The following is a 17,350-nucleotide window of genomic DNA, read 5'->3' on the forward strand; positions in this document are numbered from 1 at the left end:
TACCCCCTGTTCGGGAGATGGAGTTTGTTATAGAATTGGAACCTGGAGCGGCTCCTGTGCATAAAGCTCCTTATCGCATGGCACCGGCTGAATTAAAAGAGTTGAAGACTCAGTTGCAAGAGTTGGTAGAGAAGGGATTTATTCAGCCTAGTACGTCGCCGTGGGGTGCACCAGTTTTATTTGTTAAAAAAAAAGATGGAACCCTCCGTATGTGCATTGATTATCGGGAAGTGAACAAGGTGACCATCAAAAATAAATACCCTCTCCCGCGGATTGATGATTTGTTTGACCAGCTTCAAGGAGCAGCCGTGTTCTCTAAGACTGATCTGAGGTCGGGATACTACCAGCTGAGAATCAGAGACCAGGATGTGCCTAAAACTACTTTCAGGTCGAGGTATGGGCATTATGAATTTAAGGTATGGGTTAGCTAATGCCCCTGCAGCTTTCATGGATTTGATGAATTAAGTGTTTCGACCTTATCTGGATTCCTTTGTGGTAGTATTTATTGATGATATACTGATTTATTCCCGAGATGTTGAAGAGCATGTGTATCATCTTAGTCTGGTACTTGAGAGATTGAGAGAACACCATCTATACACCAAGCTCAGCAAGTGTGAGTTCTGGTTGGAAGAAGTTAAATTTCTTGGGCATGTAATTTCCCGAGACGGAGTGGCTGTTGATCCTAGTAAGGTAGAAGCCATTTTGTCATGGCAGCGCCCGACTATAGTGCGCGAGATTCGGAGTTTCTTGGGGCTGGCGGGGTATTACCGAAGATTTGTAGAGGGTTTTGCTCGCCTATCCGGACCTCTCACAGCTTTGACTCGGAAGAATACAGAATTTGTTTGGTCAGAGAAATGTGAGAGAAGCTTCCAGGAATTAAAGAACAAGTTGACGACGGCACCAGTGTTAGCACTCCCAGAACCGCATAAGCCATTCGTAGTCTTCAGTGATGCGTCTAAGTTTGGTTTGGGTTGTGTCCTTATGCAGGAAGGACGGGTTGTAGCCTATGCATCTCGTCAGCTAAAGGACCATGAAAAGAATTATCCGACGCACGATCTAGAATTGGCTGCGATTGTTTTTGCCCTTAAGATCTGGCGGCACTTCTTGTATGGGGAAGCTTGCGAGGTATTTACTGATCACAAGAGTTTGAAGCATTTGTTTTCCCAGAAAAATCTGAATATGAGGCAGAGGCGATGACTGGAGCTAATCAGTGACTATCAGTGTGAGATCAAGTACCATCCGGGGAAGGCTAATATAGTTGCTGATGCTTTGAGCCGGAAGTCACACTTGGAAGATGAAGCCGAGCCGTCAGAATTGGAGTCGTTGCTTTGTGTGATGAGAAGGCTCCTTATAGAGAGTTCGCAGCAAGTGGAGATTTTGTCTTCAGTTCTCGATATTCGGGTAACTGATTTTGAAGAATTGAAAACTCTCCAAAGAAAGGATCCGAAGCTGCTAAACATCAGGAAAAGAGTCCGAAAATCTTGAGGGCCGTTGTATTATAGCATGGATAATGATGGGATACTTCGGTTCCGAGATCACAGAGTGGTCCCAAAGGACTCAGATTTCAAAGAACGGATCATGGCGGAAGCTCATGCGGCCCCGTATTCAGTTCATCCCGGCAGTACAAAGATGTATCGGGACTTGAAGAAAAATTACTGGTGGGATGGAATGAAGAAGGACGTTGCCTTATATGTTGAGAAATGCCACACATGCCGTCAGGTAAAGGCCGAGCATCAGAGACCTGCAGGTTTGCTCCAACCCCTCCCTATTCCTGAGTGGAAATGGGATGATATCACGATGGACTTTGTAGTGGGTTTGCCGAGAACGCCTAGTGGGAAGAATTCTATTTGGGTGATTATGGACCGGTTAACGAAGAGTGCTCATTTTCTGCCTGTTAATAACACCGACTCTTTGGGTAAGTTGACCCGTTTGTATGTCAAAGAGATAGTGCGGCTACACGGCGTACCAAAGAGTATAGTGTTGGATCGAGACCTGAGGTTTACGTCACAGTTCTGGAAGAGTTTGCAGGCAGCTTTGGGTACTAAGTTGAAGTTCAGTACTGCTTATCACCCGCAGACAGATGGCCAGTCAGAGGCACCATTCAGACCCTGGAAGACATGTTGCGAGCATGTGTCCTGTAATTCCAAGGAAGTTGGGAAAACCATTTGCCGCTCATCGAGTTTGCATACAATAACAGCTTCCATGCGACCATTCAGATGGCTCCCTATGAAGCTCTTTATTGGAGAAAGTGTAGGTCGCCCTTGTGTTGGGATGAAGTTGGGGAGAGTAGGGTAATTGGACCCGAAATAATTCAAGAGATGCAAAGCCAAGTCCGGATCATCAGAGATAAAATGGCGGCAGCTCAGAGTCGCCAGAAGAGTCACGTTGATATCAGGAGGAGAGAGTTGTCGTTTGAAGTTGGTAATTGGGTTTACCTTAAAGTCTCTCCCATGAGAGGTGTTAAGCGTTTTGGTAAGAAGAGGAAGCTAGATCCGAGGTACATTGGCCCTTTTCAGATTCTGGAGAGAGTAGGGTCCGTCGCCTATAGAGTTGCTTTGCCAGATTATTTTGGAGATGTTCATGATGTCTTCCACGTATCATCCCTGAAGAAGAGCTTTGGACAGCAAGAGCCACGTTTCGTCAACCCAACGGGTATTCAGTTGCAACCGGATCTCACTTATGAAGTTGTTCCGTCGCAGATTTTGGATTGGAAGGAGCAACAGTTGAGGTCCAAGACGATACCTTTGGTTAAAGTGGCTTGGGGAGATCCGTTAGCTCAAGACTTCTCTTAGGAGCGAGCAGCGGACATGAGGGAGCAGTACCCGTATTTGTTCGAATAAAGAAGGTATGTATCTTAACCTTGATCACAGTTGGTTTTTGTGCTTACTTGTGGCTTGCTTTAAGTTGGTGGTTGATCTGCAATTTCGAGGACGAAATTGTTTTTAAGGAGGGAAGGATGTGATGACCCGCTTTTGAGTGTATTTTCGCTGAAATGGTTGTTTTATTTTAATTAATATATTAGTTATTTACTTTAATTTATTTGCGTTTTAAAAATTGGTTTTTAATTTATTTGATGTTGTGTTTTATTGCCTTTAGTTGTTTTGTGGTTTTTAATCTCTTTTTGGCGGTTTAGTGTTGTTTTCCCGGACCGAGGATTAGACCTCATCTTTTTTCCCTACATCTCTTTTTCTTTTCCCTTTTCTTTTTCCTTTTTCTCTTTTTCCTTCTTTCTTTTTCCTTTCTTTTTCTTTTTTCTTTCTTTCTTTTTTTCCCTCTCTCCTCTCCCGCTCGAGCCCCCCCGGTCTCTCTCTCTCTTCTCTCTCCCTCACGCCGGAAGCTTCTCACCGTCGACCCATCGCCGTCCGGCCACCGTGGGCGACATCACCCCCACCGTTCGGTTCGTCTCCCTCCGGCGCACCACCCCACCGAACCTCAGCCCCATCCGGCCGGCCGTTTGGCCGGAAAACGCCCAACAAAGCAGCACGGCTTTTGCCCCGATCCACTGCCGTCGCTCCACCTCCGGCCACCATTTCTTCACCACTTCATCACCGGTCCCTTGCCGTCCTAACCCACCTATTTCCGGCCTTCAACGACCACCGGAACAGCTCCCACGAGCTAGCTTTCCTTTTTGGGAAATCCGGCCTCTTTCCGGCGATTCCGCCGCCACCCACGGCCAACCACCACTTCCAATAGCTTCACAACCATCCCTAGACCATTCCCTATCAATCCCAAACCCTGGTTTGTCCCCGTTCAAAAGTGGGTTTTTCACAACCCACGGCCACAGTGAATTTTCACTGTGACGTTGCTTTTTCGGCGCCGTTTGCAACGCCGCTTGTTTTCTAAAATTGCCATATAGCGCTGTAAGTATTTTCCGAACCCTATTTTCAGATTTAAATATATATTGCTCTTTCAATTAATTAATCTGCTGGTTGGTTGATTCCGGACTAAGTCCGAGGAGTTCGGGGGTCAGATGGATGGAGGATGGAGTTGCTTGAATTATTGTTTTATGGTTGGTTGTTTGTTTTGGAGCATTGATAATTGCATTTGCATGGCGCATGCATGTGTATCTTATTTTATTTGAGAAGCCCTGTTTTGCTGACGTGAATGGATTTTCGGGTGCGTGTGTCTCACGAGCCCAAGCTGAGATGGGTTATTATCTCGGTGGAGCTCCTCTGGTCACTCGGGAGTGGATAATACTGAGTGACGTCCCCTGAGTTGTCGCTGGGCGACGACGGGAGCGGGGCTAGAGGATGGCCCAGCCAGGTACGCGTGGGGCGCGAGTCTGGGCATCGCTCTACTCACCGACTCCGTGGCCCTTCGCTGGCGAGGGCTAGAGGATGGCCTGGCCAGGTACGCGCGGGGTGCGAGTCTGGGCATCGCTCGTTTAGGTGTCACATGCGCGGTCCTTACCTGCGGTGTGGCACATCGCCAGGGTGTGCGGATGATCCCTAGGGGAGATCATGGTGCATGCATAACCGGTGTGTTTTTATGGTTATCGGATGCGGGCCATTTTCTGGGAAAATGGCGAGTTTTGATTTTGAGGCTTTTGATCCATTTTCTGGGAAAATGGTGGTTTGGGCCATTATCTGGGATAATGGCGAGGCGCGGTTTTTAAGAATATGTTTTTATTGGGCCAATGGGTTTTTGGCGTGCGTGGGAAAAAATGTGGTTTTACGGGGCATGTGCATTGGCTTTCCTTGCATCCATGTTGTTTGAGTTCTATGTGTTTTTATCTGGTGGTGTTTGGGTTTTCCTTACCTGCGGTACCATTTTTGGTTCCGTAGCTTTTGGTGCAGAGTTCGAGGAGGAGGAGGCTGAGGCCGAGGATGCGGCTCCGCCGGGTTGTTGAAGTTATGCTTTGTATTTGATATTTTATTATATGCGTGTTTTGTAATATTTTATTTATGTACGTTTTGGAATAGCTTTGTATTAAACAAGAAAAATTCTGGTACTTAATTATTGACTTGCTTATCCGCTGCGTGTTTCTTTGTGCACATATGTTGCCTTTGCACACACTTGGCACACGTCGTTAGGGTGGTGACCCGTGATGTCATCATCCGGACGTCTCGATTTCCCCGTGTTCGAGCGTGGGGATTTGGGGGCGTCACACAACGTATCACAATGTAACAAAAATTTACAAGTGAAAGTTTTTCTATATCGGTTTAGCTAGCTTTTCCATCAATCCTTGACAGCTTATGAAATGTTTTTGCTCTATTTCTTGATATCTTGGTTCAATCCTGTGAGAAACAAGAACAAAAAATAGGTCATGAGCTTTTAGAGATGTCATCAAACACAAGCTAGCTAGCATGCACAACCAGATAGAATGCAAAATGCAATAAATCAAAGTATTTAACAATGTTGTTATTTTTCTCATACATGTTTTCTATACCAACTATGCATGCAGATTTTTTAATTAGATTTTTTAACGATGTAGCAATAAATTTCCCCATGCATAGTTGGTATAGAACTCCATGTCAAGATAATAAAGAAGTAAATGGGCAGGGATGGCAGCACATCTAAGTATATATATGTGTTTCACTTGTTCTGCATATGGTATAATTGTTTTTGGTTGTAATCCCACTAATGAGCCCATTTGCTCTCACCCTCTAGACATTTAACATATGGAACCCAAAAAGATAGTAGTATAATGTATTTCTAGGACACAGGAATAAAAACCCAAAGCAATAATCGATAGATGACCTTGCAAAAAAACAAAAAATCACAACAAGTGTCTAAAACATTACCCAGTAGAACAATTTGAGGCTTTCACTAAATATCCCAAGCATGAAACAACAGCATCCACCTATACCTATCATCCCAAAACAATACCAATTGCATTTCATGCATGCCTTTATCACGGGAGTTTTTTTTTAACAATCACAGCAACAAATTTCTCACTACAGGAAATTCTCCATATAACACTAGGAGTTTTGATCTTTCTATTTCTACAAGTAATGTAATTGATATTAAGAAATGATTAATATCAATGACAAACACCATAGTCACGAAAACATCTAATCTTATAGAAATTGTTTTATGATTTATGAGATGGTCATTTCCAACAATACCAATACCTCAATTTCGGTAAGATCATTAAAGAAAAACTTAAACACCTAATTGAGCTACTCAAGATTACAAGTATCATTTTTCCACATTTAATATCAACATTAATTATAATCAAAAGACAATCTGTTCAAGTTTTCACTTGGATTAACCCATATATACAATGAAGACAGCTGGGAATAAGTTATCTGATTTCTAACCTGAAAATGCAACTTAAATTATTTAATCATCGCATGACTAAAATGGAAAAGTTTAATGGAGGCCAGCTTGGGTTTGAACCAATTCAGATGTTAGGAAAAATTTGGATGGTGACTAGTTATTAATCAGCTATATTCTTCTATTAGGGTTTAATAAATTCTTAAAAACTCATTCAAATTGCAGTGGTTAGCTTGTTTTTGTTCAGAACTAACACCCACACATATAAATAAAACTATATCTAATCCAATCCAGCTTTACATCTTTCTTTATCACCAAAAAGTCTGTATGCAAAGCAATCTGGACTCACCTACAGCATCCATCAGTTCAAGAAACTTTACCAACAAAACAAGAGAAAAATAAATCTTTTCAATTAAGCATCTATCTCTCTTTCACCCAATTAGTGAATGCACGAACAAGTCAATCTCCTTATACAGCAAGACAGCTATGTACTTATTTTACTCTAATAATCCCGATATATGTTCCTCTATAAGTAAAGAGGAGTGAGGGAGGGAGAGAAACCTTGGGCTGGCGTAATCAAAGAACTTGTCGGTAGCCCTGAAGACAATGAGTGCTATTTCAGCCTCGCAGAGAGTTGAGAGCTCCAGAGCCTTTTTAAATATCCACTTCCTCCTCTTAGAGAAAGTCACCTGCCGTGCTGTGGTGTTGTCGATCCTCTTCATCTGAATTTTCTTTCTCGTCATCGAATCAGTAAACCATCGTCCGACGCTTCATTGATAAAACCAAATAGTCAGTCTATAATAGTATGTAGCCAGAAATTTTAAGCTCTTAACAAGGAAATTTTAACAGAAAGATACAAAGTGATACAAAAAAAGCATGAGATACGAAATAGGTGACATATATACTTCATAGGTTTCCAGATGGTTTAGGAGAAATCAAAACTGCAGTAGCACCAAAGAGGGATGATTTTCTTTCTTGCACTATTCAATCGATTTCAATCATAACATGCAAATAAAATGCAATGCTAATCGTTAAGAATTCAAATTAGATAATATAAAAGACTATGGGTGTAGGACATTACTTACCTTGTTGTAGCAGTTTGACATCCAATGACCAATAACTTCCATGTGAGTAGTTGGTGGCTAGAGAAACGTACAATGGCATAAGCTACAAAATAACGACAAAACCTAACCTTACACTACCTACCCCACACCAGTAGACCCTAAACAAAATATTAACTAAGTAGGAGGCATTTTGTGAAAAGTATATTACTTTCACCTTCATCTCCTTATCAAAATTCACAAAAAATGGTTCATGGCCAAATATTAACTATGCAGGTCCCTGAGTCTCTCTATGAGACTCTCCCTGCGTCTGCCGCTCCGACTCATATCTCTCCATGAACTTATCGTATTCAACTTGTCTCTCCATTAGCATCATGACATTCGCTCGTAAGTCATCAAGCTGGCCCTTATAATCTGAAGCAGCTTTCTCAAACCTTTCTACACGTTTAGTTAATTCTGCTATTTGGGCATCAGCTGCTTCTCTAGATGACTCCGGAATAACCATCTCGCTAAGCCCCCTTACATACCCTGATCTTTGGCCCAAAACTTCTTTAAAGATTGTTGCTGCAGCCTCATTAGTCCTCTTTTCCGGCTCCAGCTCTGACATCTTTGCAGCCATCTCCAACTATTAACCATTGGAAAAATCACATATGTTGGTAAGGAATATGTACTTAGACAACACCATATAATAATTTGGCAATTGAACCCATATTAATTTAGGCTTTTACTTTAACACTCACATATTTCTCTTCAGCAATGGGAGTCACAAATTTGTTCTTTTTCTTTGACCTCCTCACTTCTTTAAAAAAATCGACCAAATTCTCCTCATTCCCAGACTGCCAATACAAGCAAATTAAATGAAGTGACACTTAAACTATATCATCTTAAGGTCTCATTGATGTGCATCTTGCATATCGAGCTGGTCTTGTACTTACCCTCATCTCCATTAGGCGTACAAAGGACCTTCGTCCAGCTGTGATTGTTTTCTTGCTTCTCTCTATTACCTTTATTCCGTTGAGACATTCGCTGCACTCACACGAGACATGATATACATGAAAGCAATCACACGTGTCAAGCTTAACATGTATGAAACATGGGCAGCGAAAATATCTTCTACAAAGCAACGTTAATTCAATGTTTGACTTCCAACATACCTTATACTCCTCGCTTGCATATCGAGCGCATAACTTCACCCAGATGGTTGGTGTCATCAATGGTGGCACATTCGCGAGTGCTTGTTCATTACTCTCATATTTCTTGTACGTTCTATGTAAATCATAACGAATATGATTAAACCGCTTCTGAAGTGTCTTCGTAACCGTATCACGGTGATTCTTCTTGGTCCAATCGAGGATGAAGTCAGCCTAGGGGTAAACAACAAACGTATTAATTATAATTAGTGCTTGAACTTTATATTAATTACGTTGGGATTTCAAATACTCTATTTGAAAATGTATGAAATTTCAAATCAAGCTAACCTGAACGCATGTTACCAATTCTTCCTTCTCATTAGCTGGAACGGCATGCCAGTTAGCATGACTCAAGTCCATATGGTGCTTGACCAACCATGTAACCCTTGTAGTAAAATGAGTAGCATTTTCACAACAAGGTGCAGTCTCACCATCCTTAATTCTCAAGGGTATCTTTCCATGCTTTCGTAACTTCTCAAACTCTGTGTTTTTTGCTACTCCTCGGCCACGCTTCTGGCTTGGTGGTACTAATGTTGTCAATTGACATGTTAGCATCATATATCTCATGTAACAATCATATTAAGCAACCACTAACATACTATGTAAAACAACACCTCAGAAAAATAGAGATATACCATCCGGGTTTGCACTCTGTGAATTTCGATTGAACAAGAAAGAAAATCTATAAATATTTTAGTGAATCAAACATTACGGTGGTGTTGAAAGATTGGATTGAAAAACAGAGAGCAAACTTCACTAAATCAGTAATATACGGAATACTGACTCTCTCTCGTGTTATGCTCTTTGAATAGAACTATGGCCTGTCCCTCTAAAGTTCACTCAGATTGAACAGGAACAAGTTTACATGCATCTTTGACACAAAAAGTTGTATATGCTAGTTTTTTATAAGGAGGAGATTAGAAAGTTGTATGCTAGCTTTTCACCCCAAAACACAACAGATTTGACAAATCATAAGAGTAAAGATTGAAATATGAACAATTCAATAATAATACAACATATAACCATAAGCACCCACCAATGTTTGTAAAGGAATCAATATGGAATAAAAACCACAATGCTAAATCCCACACGTGTGAGAAAATCAAGTTATTCACTGATATGTCTAATGAAAAGGTTGTGAGTATTAAAAAGCAGCCGTAGTTTCATTTCTTACATATATGCTAAATCCAGTACTAGGCCAGGCATGCATAATGCAGACACACACCTCAGCAAACCCAACATGCAAATGCAACTTTGGGGAACTATATATATATATATACTACTGTTAATTCGAGGGTGTAGAGTCTGCAACATGCTCCAAAAAGATAAAAGAGGAAAAAAATATGTACTGAATTACTAAAGAAGCAACTGCATCTTTCTAAAGAAGCAATTACTAAATTAGGTACATACATTCTATTTTGGCTATTGATTATTGTTCAAATGAGATTTCATAATCTCAAAAAAAAAAAAAAAGGAAAAAAAAAGGGAACACATATACTCATATATTGGCTCTACAAATATAATTTATAGTATTCCAACAAAATAAGGCTTGACCTTTGATTTTCCAGATTTGCCTTTAAGCACTATAAGTATTTTTCAAATAACCTTTAAGATTTAAATATATTTTTGCATTAACAAATATTCTGTGAAATTTGGTTGGTTGTGTAGGACAAAGTTCGAGGAGTCGAGGGTCGGATGGAATGGAGAATAAAGTCGTTTGTGGGATTGGTTGATGTTGGGATTTGTTGGATATTTTTTTATCTTGTCGTATACATTGCATGGTAAATGCATGTTCATCTGTTGGAAATGAAAACTCGGTTTCATGTGTTAAATGGATTTTTGGGTGCATGTGTATCACGACCCCAAGCTGAGATGGGGCATTATCTCGGTAGAGTTCTTCTGGTCACTGGACCACAATATATTGAGTGACGTCTCCTGAGTTGTCACTAGGCGACAACGGGATCAGATAGGATAGTAATGCTCTCGTGCTGACTCCATAGGCCCTCTGCTGGTGTAGGCTAGAGAATGCTTGGCTACGAATGTGCTGGGCGCATAACTGGGCATCGCTCGTTACGAAGTCACACGCATGGTCGTTACCCATGGTGTGACAAAGGGAGCCAGGGTGTGCGGATGATCCCTAGGGGAGATCATGGTGCATATGGTTAAAATTGGATATATGGGTCATTTTCTGGGAAAATGACAAGATTTGGTTAAAGGATATGTGGACCATTTTCTGGGAAAATGGTGGAATTTATGTTTGGCCATTTTTTGGGAAAATGGCAGATGTTTTAATGGATAAGTTTTTGGGCCAAATGAGATTTTGGCGTGCGTGAAAAATTATTCATTTTGGTAAATGATGATTTTTGGGTCCCATGCATCTGTCATCATGTGCATGCATATTCTTGATGCATAAATGTATTTTTATCTTGTAGGCTGTTTGGAGTATTACTTACCTGCGGTACCATTTCTTGATACCGTAGATTTTGATGCAGATGTGAAGGGGCTAAACCTGAGGATGCGGCCCCATCGAAGAAATGATTTGGTGCCACTTGCTTATATTAGGAATTATTTTCCCGTTTTGGATCTTATATTGTGGTTCTATGATACCTTTACTGGATAACTGTATTATTTTGAAACTCTTGTATTTAAGTGAAATTGTGTTTAAACAAATTCTGGTACTTACTTGATCGACTTAACTTATGCGCTGCGTCTTTTGTCTTACACGTATTGCATGTACACACACTTAACACTTGTCATTGGGGTGTGTGACCCATGTTGTCATCATCCTGATGCCTCGATTTTCACGTGTCCGTACGTTGGAGTCGGGGGTGTCACAATCTAAAAGTCCACGATGTTGTACTTAGTTTGACATGCCTATGTTGTACTTAGTCCACGGTGTCATAACATTTTATATAATTATGTTTTAAATAGAGAATATTTTTATAGAATAATTTATAAAAATAACTTGACTTTATAAAAATAATTTATGAAATATGTTGCAAACTGTGACCTATCTATCATTATGCATTCAAATTTGGCATGCTGGACAAACAGTGATAGATCATTGAGTGGCCATCATTTCTGGACAAACATGACTACTTACGAGTCTCTGATTGAAGACATATCTAAAGATAAAACCATCGATCGTAACCCATTAACACCGTCTACGGGTTTTCCGTATGTAGAGAAGACCCCCTTTGTCCAGCCGAATATTGCCTCTTATGGTAGCAGGTAGCTCAGATAAAGAAAACCATGAGTCAGTATGCCCCTTAGCACCTATTTTAGCAAGCCCACCTGCAACCAAGTTACATTCTCTATAGCAGTGAACAAGAGAAACATTAAGCCCGACTAGATGACTTTGAGTTTCATCCTAGTAATCTTCCATGTACCACGGGCCATATCTCTGAGTCCTCAACCAGTTAACCACAAGCATGGAGTCAAGTTCGATCTCCACAGATAAAACACCCAACAAGCCAATGTGTCAAAGCCCATGAAGTAAACCCATCAACTCTGCATAGTTGCTAGAGTTATGCCCTGTAGCAGTTGCAAACTCGCGAAGCAGATTGCCTTTATCATCCCAAATGATGTCTCCTGCACCCGAAGGACCTGGATTACCCAGAGAACAGCCATCGACATTCAATTTAACCCAACCTTGCTTAGGAAGCTTCCACTTGATTGGAATAATAAACTCCTTCCTAATAACATTTAATGGCATATTAAAACATTGTAAGACACCTTCGTCACACCGAGTGAGCAAGTTAACATCCTTAAGCTTTAACGCAATCCAAGAGACCCAATATTTTATAGAACACCAAACCTGTTGGACCGATTCCATCAAGCCTTCCATCCTCACCTTACAACGATGTCTCCATAATCGCCAAGTAATGGTAGCCGGAAGAAGACCCAGCAATTGACCCGAGCGATTAGAATTTTTAGCCCGCCTATACCAACACTCCACCCGCTGTCTCCAAGAACTACCTTCCATCCAAGGAATTCCAAGAACTACAGAACATATACACCAAATTTTTTCAGCAAAGTCTTCTCTCGCAAGACAATGATTAAGATCTTCATACTTAAAATTTGAGCAACAATCGCACCAGGAAACTATAGAAATACCAATTTTGCGGATTCTGTCATCCACAAGAAAAAAATCATGAATGGCCTTCCACATAGTAATCAATATATTTTTGGGGAGAGCAAAATGCCAAACCCATTTTGCCCAAGGGAAATCAGGATCTCTCAAGCGAATACAATTCCACGCACTTTTAGTAGAGAAGAACCCGTCAGCTTTAGGTAGCCAAATCAACATATCCTTCCCATTTTTAATCCGACCTAGTTGCAAAATAAGATCCTCAACTTTATGATGACCAACCAACCGGGTAAACAGCTCCATATTCCAACCCAACCCAGTTTTACAATCTTCCAATTTAAGGTTCGGCATATCAGAAATCTGACTATTATCGCTAAGAGGAGCATCATCAGCCCAATGATCATGCCAAAAGAGGAATTTACCCTCCCAAACTTGCCATTTAGAAATAGCTTGCACTAAATGAATACTGTTCAAGATCATCTTCCAGAAGAGAGACCCTTTCTTAGGATCCACCATAGAAATATGTCTATCACCAACATATTTAGCATGAAAAAACTTGGACCAAAGAGATGTACCTTGCAAAAGGTTCCAGGCTAACTTCATGTGAAGAGAAGACTGCACATCTTGTAGGCTACGAAGACCCAGTCCACCTTCCAAGGCAGGCTTACAAATATCCATCCAAGAGCGCCATTTTTTCTTAGCTTTACCATCTTTAACACCCCAAAAGAAGGTACTGACGATTCTATGAATTTTCTCAATCACGACTTTAGGCGTTCTTAAGATAGAACAACTATGAATAGGAATACTTTAAGAACATGTTTAATGAGAATCAAACGAACCCCACTGGATAACAATCTGGCCTGCCAACCCTCCAATTTGGACTGAACTTTAGCAATTAAGTCATCAAAGTGAGCAATCTTCAGTCTGCCTAAAATAATAGGAACTCCCAAATATTTAAAAGGAAAACTTCCTTCCATAAAACCAGTGAAGCGAAGGAGAGCCCGATGTCTAGATGCAGAAATCTGTGTAGAGAAAAAAATATAGGATTTGTTTTTGCTCACAACTTGCCCCGACCACTTTTCACACGTCTTCAACACATCAGTAATAGCTTTCAAAGAAGCCTTTCCCCCATTACAAAACAGCACCATATCATCTGCATAAAGCAAATGTGAAATAATAGGGGTACCTCGCGAGTGGTAAAACGGAATGATCTTGCCCATTTGAATCTAATTTTTTATCATCCTCGACAAAATGTCCTCGACAAGAATGAAGAGATAAGGTGAGATGGGGTCTCCTTGACACAACCCACGTCCACCTTTGAAAAACCCTCTGGGGACACAGTTCATGACCACGAAGGATCAAGGATTAGTGATGCATTGACGAATCAACGTACAAAAAAATTCTGAGAATCTGAAAGCTTTAAGAACCTGCAAAAGAAAAGACCAGTCTACACTATCAAAGGCCTTCACCATGTCAATCTTCAAGGCAACATTCCCACCATAAATTGGTTTATTAATAGAGTGAATCATCTCTTGTGTCACACTAATATTTTCAAAGATGATGCGGCCCGGGAGGAAGGCTCCTTGTTCAGGAGAAATAATTTTAGCAAGCAGGGGGGATAGGCGATTAACCATAATTTTAGTACAAATTTTATAGAAGACATTGCACAGGCTAATCGGTCTAAATTTATCAAAACTCGTCGGATTTTCCACTTTCAAGATTAAAACCAGGAAAGTTGCATTGAAAAAATGCAGAAGAGCCATACCTCAAAAAAACTCTGTCACAGCATCAACAACATCAGTACCCACAATGTGCCAACAAGATTGATAGAATCCCGAGCCAAATCCATCAGGACCCAAGCTACTATCTTTCGGAACGGAGCAAAGAGCCTCATAGACTTCCTAAGATGAAGGAACACAAGAAAGGAAGTCATTGTCACCTTGCGAAATAATCGGTTGAACTAAATCCCCCAGAGTTGGCTCATCACAGCTGTTGTCTGCCTTCAAGAATTTAGAGAAATAAGAAATAGCCCCTTCGTGAATTTGCTCTGGTGAGGAGAGAATAGTACCATCCTCTAGTTTCATCTCTTTCACCTCTTTATGATTACGACGACTGACAGCACAGAAGAAAACAAAGTTCGCTTCACCCTCTTGAATCCAACCTTGTTTAGCTTGTTGGGCTAGGCATTGTTCTTCCATATCCAACTAGACTGACAGCTCCAACTTGAAGGCAACTAGATCATCCTCCACGTCTTCAGCATACTCAGATTGTAAGCTGACCTCCAAGCCCTTTATTCGATCCTCAAGAGCCGCTATGTGAGAGTCAGTTTTACCAAATATTTGTTTGTTCCAAGTTCTCAAAACAATTTTGAGTCTTTTAAGTTTAGTAACAAGCATATACAAACGTGACCCCCCAACAACATCACCATTCCAAGATTGCGAGACACAATCGAAAAACTGAGCATGAGAAACCCACATGTGCTTAAATTTAAAAGAAGGATAGCCATACCGAACAAACTGATTCTCTAACGAAACCGTCATCAGCTCATGATTGGAAGAAGTGCACGCCAATTATTCCATATTAGCATAAGGAAAAGCATCGAGAGTCACTGTGCTAAAAAAAAATGATCAAGATTTGCCCAGTGCCGTGATCTTCCAGAATGACCATTACACTAAGAAAGAGAATTCCCACATAAAGGCATATCAAGGAGCCCACAAGTACCCACCCAACCGTTAAACTCCTCCATTGCCAAAGCCAACCTTGGCCTGCCCCCTCTACGCTCCGAATCATTTCTGATAATATTAAAATCACCCATGACCATCCAAGGTAGATGATGAATATTAGCACCCATCAACGAACCCCACAGTCTTCTACGCTCCAAGTAGGAACATTTCGCATAGACAAAAGTAATCCAAAAATCATTCAGATTAGTGATTCTTATTGTCAAAAATTGATCGCCCATACTCTTAACTACAAGATGTAAATCCTGAGACCAAAACATCCATAACTTGCCGCCTTCCTCAACATTAGAGCAACAACAATCAAAACACAATCTATCACGCCACATATCTAAACGGGAGATACCAACCATTGGCTCAACAATAACAACAAGTTTAGGATGAAACTTCGATAACAATTTTTTAAGATGCTTTCTCGACGTTCCAACACCCCGAGCATTCCAATACAAGTATGAAACCTTCATAAATTAAGACGGGAGGGATTGCTTACAACCTTGGAAGAACCTCTTAGTTTAATACCTTTCCCATTCCGTTTATTTCCCGATTGAATATCCGAGTCCTAGACCACAAGGTTTGTCTTTGCTAAATGTTCCAAGACCCCTTCTAAATCAGAATCAGAGCAAACATGACCATCGGAGTAGACATGCTCACGTTCAATCTCCGCACAAGCTGGTGCACTTTTGTTCGGTACAATGGCAGACCCATCATGGACCAATTCATCATCACCTTCATCATCAAGCTCTTCAGTTATAATCGGGTCCAATTGAGCCTTAGAACAGAGCCCAGTTTCACCATGCCCCAAGGTAAAAGCCACAAGTCCAAGAGCCATTGAATTCATTGAACACCCCAAGATCGGTTCAGCACTTGAATGAATCTGCATCCCTTTATGAGTTTCCACACACAACCCAGATGTAGACATACACACAGGCCCTAGACCCGCAGCATCTTCATCAGCAGCCTTGTCTAGCGGAAGGTCAACAATAGTCACAGCTTTCGGGGCATCCTCGTGACTAGTCATAGTCTAACCAACTAGAATGGGTACTACCTCCATCAAAAGCTCCTTCTCCAAAACATCTTGCACTTGCTCAACATCCCCCAAGCTGTGAAGAGTTTCAACAGCAACCAACGTGGAGAGATCCCGTTGTGCTTCTTGACTAGATTCTCCCTGTTCAGCGATCACAACATCAACAAAAGGTTCCAAAGTCTTCTCAATATTATCCGAATTAGACATAGCCGCTGCAATTGGTACAGCTCCATCCACGTTCTCCTCCTTCGCACTAGGTTTTTCAGCTTTTTGCTTGAAGATCTTCCCTCCTTTCACCGTTTGTTTTTTATCACCTCCATATCGACAAGTCCTTTGGTTATGGCCTTGGCAACGACACTTCAAACAATAAGCAGGCAAAGTCTCCTAAATAATCTCCTACCTACGACTTCTTGGCATCCCAGGGATACCAATCCAAAAATGGGAGATGGGCTTCTGTGAGGCATCAATTTCTAAACAAACCCGGGCTCCATCTGTGCGGGTGGCACACTTCGTAGGATTGTCACGGCGGATATATCTCCCTATTGGTGCCGTGAGCATCTTTAAGAGGGAGGAATGATAGAAGTTGGGTGGGAGGCCCGGCAAAAAAACCCAAAAAGGAACAGACGGCGGCTCAACGTCTTCATCAAACTCGGGTGACCATGCAAAGGGGCGGTAGGGGACACCCTCTATATCACACGATTCCCTTGACAAGGCCTTGTCAAAATCAGATTCATTAGTCATGTGAGTGAAGATATTCCTGGGATGTTGCATGGCGGAGACAACGGGCAAGGATGACAGACCCCAGCAGCTGCAGATGAAGGCACGGATGCTGTCGAGGGAGGGTCTCTGTCGAAGGAATTTTACAACCATGGAAAACCTAAATGTTCTGCCGTTTTAGCTAGATCCTCAGATGAAAAAGAGAAAAAAGTTTCACCATCCCCATATTTTGGTTGCTAGAAAGGAACAACCACCTCCGGCAGTGGTCGGGGCACTATTGATACCAGATCAGTGAACGACCGTGGAGGACT

This window comes from Carya illinoinensis, chromosome 3 (assembly GCF_018687715.1).
Source record: "Carya illinoinensis cultivar Pawnee chromosome 3, C.illinoinensisPawnee_v1, whole genome shotgun sequence".
NCBI classification, from domain to species: domain Eukaryota; kingdom Viridiplantae; phylum Streptophyta; class Magnoliopsida; order Fagales; family Juglandaceae; genus Carya; species Carya illinoinensis.